This window comes from Cololabis saira, chromosome 24 (assembly GCF_033807715.1).
Source record: "Cololabis saira isolate AMF1-May2022 chromosome 24, fColSai1.1, whole genome shotgun sequence".
Classification (NCBI taxonomy): Eukaryota; Metazoa; Chordata; class Actinopteri; order Beloniformes; family Belonidae; genus Cololabis; species Cololabis saira.
In genome coordinates, this window is record NC_084610.1 from 26,568,416 (window position 1) to 26,583,487 (window position 15,072).

A 15,072-nucleotide genomic window follows, 5' to 3' on the forward strand; every position below is an offset into this window, starting at 1 on the left:
TTAGCATCAACATTTTATAAAATGATCCTAAATGTTAGGGAGAATAAAAGCTTACCCTTAAATATGAACTCTGCTAATATTAGTCTTTTATTAAAACCGGACAAAGATCTCTTGCTCCCATCGAGCAGCCCTGCTTCACCCCCAAGCCCAATATCATTGATAAATGTAGACCTTAAAATAATTAGCAAGGCTCTTACCAAACGTCTGAAAAGAGTCACCCATTCTATCATACATCCGGATCAAATAGGTTTCATTAAAGGTAGACATTCTTCTACTAATATTCGCAGATTATTAAATATTATAGACTATTCGAGTATCAATAAACAGGAAACTACTATTATATCCTTAGACGCTGAAAAAGCATTCGATCGGGTAAAATGCAAGTTTCTATTGGCAACTTTACATAAATTTGGATTTGGCGAATCTTTCATTGACTGGATAAAAATATTATACAGCTCTCCCAAGGCACGTGTAATGACAAATGATCAAATCTCTACAAGTTTCAACTTGCAAAGAGGTACTAGACAGGGTTGCCCTCTCTCTCCCTCACTATTTGCAATATTTATTGAACCTTTAGCAGCAGCTATTAGACAAAATCTAAATATTAAAAGGTATACAATGCAAAATATTAGAGCACAAAATAAGTATATATATATATATATATGCATACATATGCATACACATACATAAATATACACATACAAATCCACAATGTGGATGTGGATGTATATATATTAGATATAGTAATAATGCACATATATATGCCTTTGGTTTCTACCGTCATGGTATCAATCATTAATATGTGTGCAGACAAGGTAAGAAAAAAAAAATAAATAAATAAATTAAGTTGCCTTTTTTTCTCAACATTTCAATTTTATTCACAAAATTTAGCCTTTTTTCTCGACATTTTGACTTTTTTCTTGAAATAGTACTTCAACATTAATCTCGACATTTCGGCTTTTTTCTCGAGGGTGCATAATGTAAAACAAATCTTCCTCCTCTAAAATACTATCTTTATTTTTCTCCTGCCTGAACCTAATACTCTTCCGTAGCTTACAATCTAACTACAACAACAAGTTTTTACATCTAGTTTTACAAGTGTATTTGTAATGACAGGGAATAACATGAAATAAATTTATAGTGGGTGTGTGAAGGATCAATAATCAGTATTATTGGCAGTAATAGAGGGCTTGGGCCAGCCCTGCCGGATACTTCTCTATCGGTGGTTAAATGTCCGTTTTACCGCATGCAGAAACCGCGGCGCACCTGCCAGTTCAAATGCTTTTCCAGAGAATCTTCATTCCTTCATTAATTACAGTATCAACCACAGAGATGCAGTTTCTGTAAATAGCCTGGGGACTCTGGAGTTCCTCGCCGGTTATTTTCATTTGCCCCAAAGAACTGTTTATGAAAAAAGTCTGGAGGAAGGAGGAAGGATTTGAAGTAAAATCAGAATAAATTTAGATTTTTATCTATTATCACTTAATCTTGGTAAAACAAAATGTATCATATTTGGGAATAAGCCGGTGAGTTTAAGCAGAAACCTAACAATAAATAATACTGAAATTATTCTTTACAAAATTAAAGATTTCCTCTCTCAAAATGCATTAATCACTTTATATTACTCATTTATAGCTCCATATATGACATACTGCATTGAGGTCTGGGGAAACATTTATAAAACCAATACCAATCCAATATTTGTATAACAAAAAAAAGCCATAAGAATCATCAGTAAAAAACCTTTCCGTGAGTCGACCAGCCCACTATTCATCTGCTTAAAAATTCTGAAATTCAAGGACTTAGTTGATTATATTACAATACAAACCCTGTACAAATGAAGGTAATGTTGGCTGTTTTTATGTGGTTTAAATGCAGAAATCTGCTGCACATAACAAACTCAAAGCATAAATTATTTCCGACTGAAACGGTAAACCATCACGTTTGAAAGTAAAACCACATCAGCTTGTTGGAAGATGTCGAATAAATGTCACTTTTTAAACCGTTTCTGATACTGAATCAGCGTGGATTAACTGAGATCAGTCTGTACTGGTTTGGACATGGAGGAGTAGGTTGTTTTATTTAATAATGTCTGTTTTTGTACATTTGAATTTATTCTTATATGGAGAACATATTGACGAGGTTCTGTTTATCTACGTTGAGTGATTTTAATTATAGATGTAGTTTTTGTAGAACTTTATTGTTGCACTTAATTGTTGTTGCAGTTTATTTAAAACTGTCACGTCTGGGGGAAGGTGTGGACCCAAACGCAGAGAGAGCAGGAGGCAAGAGGCGGCAAAAAAAATGATTTATTTTAACAAAGGCGAAAACAAAGCGCTGCTGGGCAGGATCAAGACAAACTAAAAAAAAGGGATCAAAAAACTTGAGGAGCAAAAGGTGGCAGGAAAACATGGGGAGCAAACAGTACAGCCCGACAGGGAACAAAGGAATGACAAGACCAGATATACACAGGGGATAACGAGACATGACGAGACACAGGTGCAGACACAATCAGGGCAGATGGGACACAGGCGGGGCAAAACAGAAACTGAAAGCTGGGGGGAATGTCAACCTTGGCAAAAAACAAAAATAAAGTAGGTAACGTAATTTACAGTAAATGGTCGGACGGTGGAAGGAATACTTTGAGGATCTCCTCAACCCGACTGACATGCCTTCCACTGAGGAAGCAGAGGGTTGGGGCTCGGAGACGTGCTCGTCCATCACCCAAGCCGCGGTCACTGAGGTGGTTCGTAAGCTCCTCGGTGGCCGGGCACCGGGGGTGGATGAGATTCGCCCTGAGTACCTCAAGTCTCTGGATGTCGTAGGGCTGTCTTGGCTGACACGCCTCTGCAACATTGCATGGAGGAAGGGGACAGTACCGCTGGGGTGGCAAACCGGGGTGGTGGTCCCTCTGTTTAAAAAGGGGGACCGGAGAGTGTGTTCCAACTATAGGGGGATCACACTTCTCAGCCTCCCCGGGAAAGTCTACGCCAGGGTACTGGAGAGGAGAATGTGGCCGATAGTCGAACCTCGGATTCAGGAGGAACAATGCGGTTTTCGTCCCGGTCGTGGAACACTGGACCAGCTCTACACCCTCCGCAGGGTGCTCGAGGGTTCATGGGAATTTGCCCAACCAGTCTACATGTGTTTTGTGTGTTTTGTGTCCCTCGTGCCATTCTGTGGGGGGTGCTGAGTGAGTATGGAGTCCGGGGCCCTCTACTAAGGGCTGTCCGGTCTCTGTATGATCGAAGCAGGAGTCTGGTTCGCATTGCCGGCTGTTGTGCCACACAGATTGCTTAGCTGTTCCGTTATCAGGGGGGTTATTAATTAATTATTAATTAATTAATAAAGTCGACTATTTATCAAATTGAATTATGAAAATGATATAATCCTTGTGGGGCACCACCTGGTTTTCCAGGAAAATTATAACTTTCACAGCAAAAATCAGTCTCAAAAATAGATATTATTCTGCATAATAGCAAATCTTACTATTATCACTTACAGAATAACAATTGAAGGCAATTAGTTCGGCTCTGGCTCTGTCAAACAGCCATTGTGACAAGAATATGTGCAAAGCAACACAAACAACTCATTAAAATCAATCAGAATTTATTTAAATATGGTTACCAAGTAGATGTAACGCGATACCCCAAATAAATCCTGAGGGCACACTACGATAAACATAAAATTATCACTAACAAGAAAAACAACAATAAAATGAAACTTAAATGCATGGAATGTAAAAGAAATCAAACGCAATAATAAACATGATATCAACGAACATCTACGGTTCAAAACATCGTGGCTGCACGTGGCTTGCCAAAGATGGCTGCGGTGTTTAAAGATGGCAGGGCTCTGTGATATTTTAAAGATGGATTCGCCCTCGCCACGCCACGTGCAATCGGACCGGATGGCAAACACGGGCGTTTAAAACGTGAATAACTGGCAGAAAATGGCGACTACAAAATAACGAACACAATAATGATGATAATGATGATGATGTATACAGTAATCTCAGCTCTGAACACAGATGTAGCTCTGAAACGCTCTAAATTAAACTGATACACTCAGGACTCAAAACCTCACGCCTCCTCTGGGTCTCCGGGTGCTGATCAGGGGTTTCTGCCGGGGTTCTTTCCGTCGGAGTTCTCAGTCCAAGCGATCTCCCGTCTCTCTCTCTTCTCCTTCTGACTCTGAAATAAAAAGGGGACGGTGGTGCAGCGTGCAGCAGCCGGCGCTCCCCCTCCCGGTCACGGAGCCTAGTCACGTCATATCGGTGCGCGCGGGGCCGGTCCACTTCGTCGGACGTGCGGGCTCCCGTCTGGCTGATGAGCGCGTGGGCCTCCCGGACGTCGGGCGGCGGGATGCCTCTCCGTCTGTTCTGGCAGGTTGACCAGAGGATCCTTGTGAGAGAAACTCAGAGCGGAGAGGGAAGTTAGAAAAGAGGAAGATCAGGAGCGCAGTGCGCTCCGTGGTATGGAGCTTCCGCTTGCAGATTCCCCGGGTAGTCCCGAGGTCCTCGCCCCCCCTCAACCGGGGGGGAAAAAGACATGATCCCAATGACACTACGACAGCAAACTGGGACAGAGTGGGATTCGAACCGCCGACCTTCCGATCATTGGACTCTCTACCACTTGAGCTACTGCCGCCCCTACGGTAGTATCTTGTATATCCTGTAGATGAAGTAAGGTAGAGGGTTTTCTGTAAGATTTCATCATCTCTCACCTGGTTATGGAGACGTTTTGGTCCTTTCTTCTGAAGGACATTGCTTCAGTTCTGTCAGGCTTTGGGACACTTTCTTAGTCTTTTAAATGACCATTCTGGAGGCTAAACTAAAACTCTGGAGAGTAAAAGTCGGTCAGATGGAGTGTTTTTTTCAAGAAACTAAAGTTGGTTTATTTTACACTTCCATCTATTGTGAAGTTGTTCAGTTGCTGTGAGCGACTGTAAAGGGTTTAATCAGGGCAGGAAACGGGTCTGTCCCGGGTCTCAAACGGATTCTGTCCACCAACTGAAGGCAAGGTGTTTATCTGCCTCTAGAACAGCTGAGCAGCTGTTTCCAGCTGTTTCCAGCTGTTGGAGACATTAAGGAGCTCCAGAGTGGGTAAAGCTGAAGGGGGGGGGGGGGCTTTTACGTGATAAAAATGTATTTACACCTCTAATGCACCGAGAAAAACCGCCTGAAGTTGGAAATCTAACGTATTTGGATTGCAAACCAAGAAAGAAAGAAAAACTGTGTATGAACAGCAGAAACCTGAAAGAGCACATTCTCCGGGTCAGTGAAGGAGCTTTGTTGCGGTTCATCAACGACTTCCTCATCAAACACGCGTTTTGTTGTAGTTAGTCGTGCAGGGTGATAAACGCTGTGTTTGGTTACTTTATAACATTTATGTATTTATATTCACTAATAATTAGTATTTACTGCTATTACTACCACTAATACTAGTACTACTACCGGGCTCTGACCTGTTGTTGGTCCGAGGTTATATTTAGTTCATCCTTTTGTCACAGCAGCACATTTGTGATCAACTTTTCCTTCTGATGGTGTTTTTCAGGACAGTTTCCTGGTGCAGTGCTGCCAAACATCCTGCAGAGGGCAGTACTGGTCGACTGGTTTTGGTACATGCAGTAATGCAGCTTTTTACACCCCATTTGTCCCGCTTGTATCAGGTAAATGTGAGTTGATGTGATGGTTGTTTCATCTGCAGATGAAGGCAGAAAGTGTGTGAAGGCAGCAGCATGGATCAGTGGGAGGACAAGAGAGTTCCTCTGCTCCGGGAACAGAAGACAGGACCAGAAGTTCAGAGGTGAGACAAGACAAGACCACCTAAACCCAGACCAAGACCAGAGACTATCAAGACCAAGACCAACCAGTTCAGCTCCAGACCAAACAGAAATCTGGTTATTTCCTGATCCTGTGTGATTGTAGAACATCATCCCGGTTCTAGTTTCCATATGAGCTTGTATTCAACTGCAGCTCAATAACACAGAGAGGTGGATGATGATTTTGAACTCACTAGAAATGTTTCCATCAGCTGAGATCAGAAATGTGTGGCGACTGCACTACCGCTATTTTTACACTATTGGAGGATTGACTCCAGTGCTTTTAAGGATTGACACGACTACTAACTAGTCCCAAAGTCCTCTAGCAGAATAACCAGCTCCAACACCCCCCTCCACCTCAGAAACTACTAACTAGTCCCAAACTAGTCCTCTAGCAGAATAACCAGCTCCAACACCCCCCCCCACCTCAGAAAATTAAGGAAGAGGAAATGTTAGTGATTTAAATTGGACTGAATTAGCAGATGAAACCTGAATTTTAAATATTAAAGATTGAAATTACATTATTTACCATTACAGTAATCAGATTACACCTTATATCAGCATCACTGAAATGGACCTGATGCTTAATCAATCACAACAATGTGCAAATTTTATTCATATATTTATACAAAGAAGGCCGTTATAAACACAAAACTGTAATTAAATACAGACACATGCAGATGAACCAAAACATTAAATCAGATGCAAAATACAAATAGTTTACAAAACTGTACCTTAAAGCAGCACAATGTAACTTTCAGCTTTTGTTGAATTTGGCGGCTCCTTTGGACAAAAGCGGTAGTGCTTTACCAGAAAGAACACTAGGTTTCCCATGAGCACCGATACTGCAGAGATACTCTGTCTCCGTGGTTCTGCCTCCAGGCAGGGAAAGCGGTGAAAAGTTAAACCATTAGGGATCTTTTCCCCACGTCTGTTATGTGTGGAGCTGCTGCAGCTACAACACAGCAACGGGTTACCATGGTTACAGAATAACGGAAAGTAACGATTACAAGTACCGGTAGGCTAAGACAAAACGAAGAGGGAGCACGTCTGTACATGCTCTGGTTTTGTTCTACTGAACCTTTTTCCTGTCACGTTTTTTTACAGGGACTTCGTCATAAACTAGTACCCACTTAGTGACAAAATAAAAAAATACTTTATAACCTGTGAATAACTGAATGCCCATTCCTTATATTTTGCAGATCAGCCCTGCACAGTTTTACAGACGAATCCCCTGTATGTGAAACCATTCCAATTTTGATTCTTATTGAACATAGAACTCTACATTTACATTTGTATCATAACAATTCTGTCTCTCTTGTCGGACATCCCTCCTCGTCTTTCAGCTCACGCCAGTGAGTGAACGCCGGGCCAATGTTTATTCTTGTCCAGGCATTTTTATTTTTGTCCGGCAATTTAGCTTGTTACTCTCCCGCTTTCTTTTTTTCGCCTCCTCCGATAAAACTTTTATTTTCTTGGGTTTTTCCGCTGCTTCGGCCATGATACCAGCTTCTGCTGAGCTCTGCGCTCCACACCCCGCCCAGCTTTCGTCTCGACTACGAATCGGGAAGGAGGGGGAAGTGACGTATGCCGTAAAGCAGTCAAAGCTGTAAAAATGTGTAGTTTTTTAGTGTGGCAGGGTTCCTACCATGCTCCTCAAAGTTACATAGTGCCAGTGAAGGTGATACAGACCCCTCAGACCATGACAGAGGTTCATTAAACCTGTTAGAAGTTGATGTACAATGATGATGATGAAATATTAGATTAAGGTGGAAAAGTTACATAGTGCTGATTTAACAAGAGGAAGAACTGTTGCTCACCAGATTCTGTCACCTTTGTGCAACGGCATCTCAATTATCCCAGTCCGAGACCTGGAGAGACCCAGAGACCCGAGACCGAGACAAGACCAAAGACTGTCGAGACCAGGACCAAGACCATAAAAAAGTGTTCTTGAGACCAAGACCGGTCTCGAGACCTACAAGTCTAGGTGAGACGAGCGTCTGACCATCATTGATGACAGAAGTTGTGCCTGAACACACTGAGACGATAAAGACATTTGGAAGCAAACAAGTTTAACATTCAGTGATCAACCCAACTTTTCAGTTGGGAAGACAAAACTGAAGTCAAATCAGCAGCAGAGGAGGATTCAGGGAAGGTCTGGAGAATCATCTCCAGGAGGAATCTCAGGATCAGGGGCCTCATGTACTAAGAGTGCGTGGATTTCAACGTGAAACCGTGCGTGGAATCCATATGAACGCAAAAATTCATATGAACAAAACTGTTCGTTCGCCCAAATCCACGCAGGTTTCTCTGTACATCCCAATCAGCGTGGATTTGAGCACAACACTCCGCCCCGTCTCCTCCCTCAAATATGTTTGAATATGATAATGAAGATAATTATCCATTAAAAACCGCTCATCCTAACAAGAAATGTGCAAAAACAGGTAAAAAAAAAAAAAAAATCGGCTCTGAGCTGGAATAAATAATTCATTTTGGAGCATTTCCACCGATTTCAGCTGGTGTCGGACTCCAGTCCTCGAGGGCCGGTGCCCCTGCAGGTTTTACATGTTTCCCTGCTTCATTGCACCATGATACAAGTGACTGTGTCATCAACAGAACTATCCAGACTTTGATGACAAGTTGGTGACAATCATTAATTAGAATCAGGTGTGTTAAAGCAGGGAAACATCTAAAACATGCAGGACACCGGCCCTTCTGGGATTCAGTTTGACACCTACATTATGGTGTGCTTTGCTTTGCGTTGCGTTCCGTGAAGAGTTTTGGTTTTATTATGATCGTACGGGTTTGTTAATGTTTATGGGCAGCGTTAGTGCATCATTACACTCTGCTTTTCTTGTTTGTATTTTAAGAACCGACACCAGAATTTTTGGTGGATGAAAAACGGCTCCTCGTTCCGCTTTATTGTCATGCATATTATATACTAACGGATTAAGACCAATGTACACGTTTATTGAGTCTTACACATTGTGGATGTCAGCGATCACCTCTCTCATAAGTATAACAATGTGAACAACATTAATTTATATTTAAGACATGAAGCATCACGATCTGATTCCTCTGCTGCAGAAATAAAGACAACTTGTGCCGACGGGATTACCGCGGTGCAAACGTGAGAAATAAAGAGTAAAGTTGCTGTAACTCGGGAGTGTTGCATCCGCAGGAGGAGAGACCGGTCTAGATCCCTGTGTCCATCACCGGAGAAACACTTTCTGGATCCTGCAGCACCTGCAGCCGACCCCATATCAGACTCTGAAAGTTGCCTAAACATTCAATAAAAACTTCTGTCATCATTGCTGAATCACATCAGTTCACACATGCACATCATCACCTTTCCGTGACAACTTTTTTTTTTTTAAGACAACTTTAAAGAACCGGTTTTTGCTGCAAAATTAATTTTAATGTATTTCTGTCCAGACACAGTTATGGGATGTTTAGGATCTGGCTTTAATCTCCAGTATTCCTCCCATACGGTCGTCATGGTGACAGAGATGTCCGACCTGTAGCAGCTCCAGCTGAAAGCATCATGTTGGTCTGAACCGGAGCAGCTGGTCCAGTTCAGGGCAGAGATCCAGAAGATCCTCTTGGTACCTAAACCAGCTGATGGTCCAGTCTTAGTCCTGGACCAGCAGGTCCAGACTAAACCAGCTGATGGTTCAGTCTTAGTCCTGGACCAGCAGGTCTGTGTGGTCCCTGCAGGACTCGCTCCTGATCCTGCATCAGCAGGTTCCTCTAACGGAGCCAAAGCTCCATCAGGATTTGCAGGTTCCATCGTTGAGCTCCTTTAGTTGTTTGTTCAGATCATGTGGTTGATTGTGAGATTGTTGCAGCTCCACTCTTGTGTAACTTATCTGGTGATGTGGGGACTGTCATGTCCTTCACGTGGTCGTGAACTTATTGTTGACGTTACGTTTCCTCATATTCTGCACTTCACTGCATCACCAGTGAGTGTCGCCAACGGACAAAACCTCAGAAAAGTGCGTACAACAGCCTTGATGTGTGAGTGAAGGACCGCAACTTTCTACGTTCACGTCATTCTTTGTACATCCGACCATGAGCGTTGAAAGTGGCGTACGCACGTTTTTTGTGCTATGTATATATCTATCTATGTATGTATGTATCTATGTATGTATGTATCTATGTATATATTCATTCATTTATTTAGTTATTTATACATTTATTTATTTTATTTATTTATTAATTCGTTTATTTATTTATTCATTCAGTTTTTAGTAATACATTTATTTAGTTATTTATAAATTTGTTTTTTATTCATGCATGTGTTTATTTATTTATCCATTATTTATGTATATATTCATTCATTTATTTAGTTATTTAAACATTTATTTACTTATTTTATTTATTAATTTATTTATTTATACATTTATTTATTTTTATTTGTTTATTTATTCCTACATTTATTTATTCATTCATTCTTATTTATTTATACGTTTATTTATTTTCACAGGTTAGTGGTTTTCAAGAGAGAACTGTTTAACACAACACAAACATTACACTCAAATAATTTAAACCCTATAAAAATATTCAATTAAGTTCCTCAATATCAAGACGGAAGAAAACGGATGTTGTTTCTTCAAAACCGTTGTCGTTCGTAAATTTAAAAAACACCTAATTTTTGGGAAACCTCTTGAAGTGAAGCTGAAAGTGAACGGTTTGATCCATTAAGGGTATAAAGGTGTAATTGAACCGGACCTGAACTTCCTGTAGACTCAGGTTTTCCATGACTGTGTTACAGAGCAGAACTCCAGCCTACAGAAGGTTCTTCCGGACCTGGACCTGAATCCAGCAGAGAGTCCTGCTGTTCCATCTCAGCATGCGTGTCCTGGTGCTGCAATCTCTGGTATGTTTCCTTCTGCAACCACAAAATTACCTTTCAGGTCCTCTTTAACAATTCTTGATCAGTTTTTAAGTATATAAAACATTCTACGACTCTTTTTGGCCGGGATCTCCATCTCCTTTTGTTTCATTACTTTTGGGTTAACCTTTTCCCTTTGTTTTTGAAAAAATAGCGGGGAAGCTCCAAACCCAGCGGGGGTGTGATTGCTCGGCGCTCACAGATAATTTCACTGGCTTGCTGCACCTGTTACGTATAAAGTTGTTTAGTGGACTGGTCGTAGTTGTGAATTCAGGGTTGAAATGGCTGAAATTGAGGCGTTTTTTGCTGCTCCGTCTGAGGATGCCTTAGAGAAATGCACAAAGGAGCAGTTGCTTAAGATTGCTGAGCATTATTCAGTGGTTATTGTTGGGGATAAACGTCTCAAGGAGAATATTAAAGCGGCTGTGAAGGCTAAGTTAGTTGAGATAGGAGTGATGACTTTTGATCCTGGGGCATTTCCTCCAGCTTCCACTACTATGCCTATCCATTCGCATGGGCTAACTTTCGAACAACAAAAAGAGCTTCTTTTGCTGCAACTGCAATTTGATGAGCGTAAACATGAATTGGAGGTGAAAAGGCAGATTGAGGTGGAGGTAATCCGCCAACAAACAGAAAAGATCAAATTAGATCTGGAGGTACGGCGTCTGTCTCTGGGTAAAGCTAGTGAGGGGTCTGAAGATCAAGGCAGACAAGTTTGTCCTTTTGATATTAGTAATCTGCGATTTGTGCCACAATTCAGTGAGAGGGACCCAGTTTTTTTTTTTTTTTTGCATTATTTGATCGTGTTGACAAGGCGAGGAACTGGTCTGAGGCGGACTGTGCGCTAATGCTCCAGTGCGTTCTAACAAGAAAGGCACAGGAAGCATATTCTTCCTTGAGCTCTGAAGATAGCGCTAGCTATCAGAAGATAAAACCTGCTGTGCTCAGGATTTATGAGCTTGTGCCAGAGGCATATCATCAGCGATTCAGGTCGTGGGAGAGGAGAAATGGCCAGACGTATGTTGAATTTGCTAGGGACTTGGCTAGTCATTTTAAACGCTGGATAACTGCACTTGAGGTAACCACTTTTGATGATTTGTGTGATTTGGTTATTTTAGAAAAAATGTGCTCCCTGGCCAAATGGCAACATACATCAATGAAAAGAAGGTCCCCACTGCTGCGGACGCTGCTGTGTCAGCAGACGAATATATGCTGCTCCACAAGGGGATTTTTAGAGAGCGCACGGCTGTGCGTGATCACACGTGGAGAGAAAATCAGTCTGGCGCTGTTTCGTCTGATCAGATGCGGCCAGGGAAAGCTAGCTCTTTTAAGTTTGACCCTAAACCACGAGGTAATGTCAATAAGGGTACAAGCTGTAACTATTGCCACAGGACAGGCCACTGGAAGGCTGAGTGTCCTGTGTTACAGAACAAGGGGGTGAAGCCTAACGTTAGACCAGCTGCGGCTGCTGCACCTGTTGGTGTCTCTGATGCGCTTCTCTCTAGTTGTGAACCTGAGGTTCTAGCTGCGTATCATCCTTTTATTAGAGATGGTTTTGTGTAACTAGTTGGAAGCGAGGCAAAAGTTCTGGTAAAAATCTTGAGGGATACAGGCGCTTATGACTCGTACATAGTGGACTCTGTGTTGCCTTTTTCAGGTGAAACTGACACCGGTGACCACATCCTCAGTTGGGGGATGGGTTTAACCATTCTGCCTATTCCCTTGCACAAACGTATCCTTGACTGTGAGCTGGTGCAGGGTGAGGTGGCTGTAGGGGTGCGGCCGGGGCTGCCCATCAAAGGGGTGCATGTTATATTGGGCAAAGGCCTGGCTGGTAGCCGTGTTTGGGCTAACACTCCCCCATCACCAGTAGTTACACTTTGTCCGATTGACTCTGTTCCTGATGGCTCCAGTGAGGTCTCTTCACATGATGTCTCTTCTGCTTGTGATGTCACACGCACCATGGCTAAATCTGAGCAGGAGGTGTTACCTGATGGGAGGTGTGGTGACGTGGATTTGGCGGTTCCCCCTCTGTCTGATTATCCGTTGTCGGTGTCACACAGTGAACTGCTGCAGGAGCAGTAGCGTGATTCATCCTTACAAAAAATGTGTGATCATACTTCATCTGTTTCTGTGATAAGTAGTGTGGCAAGTGGTTACTTCTTGCAAAATGGACTGTTGTTCAGAAGGTGGGTCGATCTGGGTGATGAAGCTGTGGGTGATGCTGTTTACCAGTTGGTTGTGCCGGCTAAATTTCGTCCCTTGGTTTTGAAAATGGCTCATGATGAGAGTGGACACTTTGATGTGAGAAAGACTTATCTCAACATCTTGTCGCATTTTTTTTGGCCGCACGTTAAAAGGGATGTCGCTGGTTACATAAAAACCTGTCACGTGTGTCAGGTAATGGGAAAACCAAACCAGAGTATCAAGCCTGCTCCACTGCAGCCTATTCCTGCTAGGAATAGGCTGACCTTCTTACAATCCCTAAGATGCCCGGATAAAAGGCTAATGAGGTGGTGCCTGTGTTTGCAGGCCTATGATCTTGACGTCAGCTGAATTCTTGAGCTAATGTATACTGCTTTATACTGCATGCTAGACTTGTTATTGGTCTGCCTATTGTCTTAAATTGCTTCCTCAGGTACCGAGGTTGCTGAGGATGGTTGGGGGGAGTAGCAGGTTGGGGGTGCAGGGGGAAGTTAAGTGTATATTGTTTTTTTTGTTTTTTACCTTTTGATCTTTTGAGTAATTAAAATTGTTTATATTGCATAATTTAAATTGTTTATATTTTGTATTTTAGGAGCGGGTGTTGGAGTGCCGGTGATCCCTTTGGGACCCCGACTTTATGGGGGGGGGGGGGGGGGGGGGGGTGACAACCCTGTTTAATTGTGGGCATGCCTGACTTTCTCTCTGTTTGTCTTTGAGGAGTCTGGTGTGAGATGAGCTGATTGGGCTGATTTGGAGCACCTGGGCCCAGTGTTCCAGGCTAGAAAACCTCCCTGCCTTCAGTGTGGCTCGCTCTTCCCTGCCAGCCCCTTCATTTGTTTGGTTTTTGATTCTATTTTTCTTAAACAACAAGCACCACACATTTTCCACATTCACACACACTGACACTACTGATGCTGACCTCCACACCTCACAAGTTGGTTTATTTTGCATTTGCCGTATTTTTCTTTAAAATAAATAGCATATTTTTATTTGCACTGTGTTGTTGTCCATTTTTGTCATGGCCTATGGGCCAGGTTATGACTCTGAGCTGAATCAGCTTCTGGAGGATCAGCTACCAGTTCAACATCTGGGCTGCAGAGACGCTCCTTCACAGGAACATTGTGAAGTATTTGTGAAGTATTTTTGTTCTACAGATGCAAGTGAAGGAAAGCTCCTGTGTGACTGAGCTTTATAAACTTTTATTTTTCGCTTTAATCATTTGTGTGCCTCTTAAAATAACAACTACATCGTTTGAAAACTGAGTATAAGAACATTTTTCATGTTTAAAAGCTGAAAATCAGAAAAAATTGCTCAAAAGTAGTTTCAAAAAAGCTGATTAGAAATCTGTAGAAGACAAGAGACTGTTTGACCAGAAAAGCTGCAGCAAGCTGCTTCTTGAGCACCGTGCTGGAAAACCGAGCCTCTGGCTGAACCAGGACCCGTGTTCACATGAGGGTCGGTTGGTCCAGACTTGTGACTGGACGTGTCCACACTTTGTCAGTCCATGAGGGACCCCAGCATTCGTGTCCCATGTGCTCTTCGTTTGTGTTTTCCAGCTGCGAGAGAGCCGACTCTCCAGAATCTGAACCTGGATCTGAGCCAGGAGCTGAACCTGCACCAGAGTTTGAGCCTGGATCTGCTCCTGATCCCAACCCTGAACAACGTCCTTCCTCTGATCACAAGTAAGTCGTCACCCAGAACAACACACGAACAAACAAACTCAAATCTAAAAACAGAGGCTCTTTGTAATCAGGACACGCTTGTTGGTACCAACGGCACCAAAAACCAGCTGATCACCGAAGGAATTCACAGATCAATGTCTAGTAATGTCAGGAGGACTGGACTTATCGATAGAGGAGTAGTAGCGAGAGGAAAGGGAAGAGTTTACAGACAGAGAAGCCAGACCTCCTCCAGGGTTGGAGACAGCAGCACTGACCAAGAGACAGGAGGTGGAGGAGGAGTAGATGAGGAAGAGGAGGTGGAGGAGGTGGAGAAGAGGAACAGGTTAGGCTGTCTTTGGGAGTGACGAGGATTGATAGCATGAAGAAGCACCAGAGCAGGGGCCTCATTTATAAAGCTTGTGTGCGCACAAAACAGGGCTTGAAAGATGCGCACACCATCTTCTACGCAAAGGTTGTGATTTAAAAAAA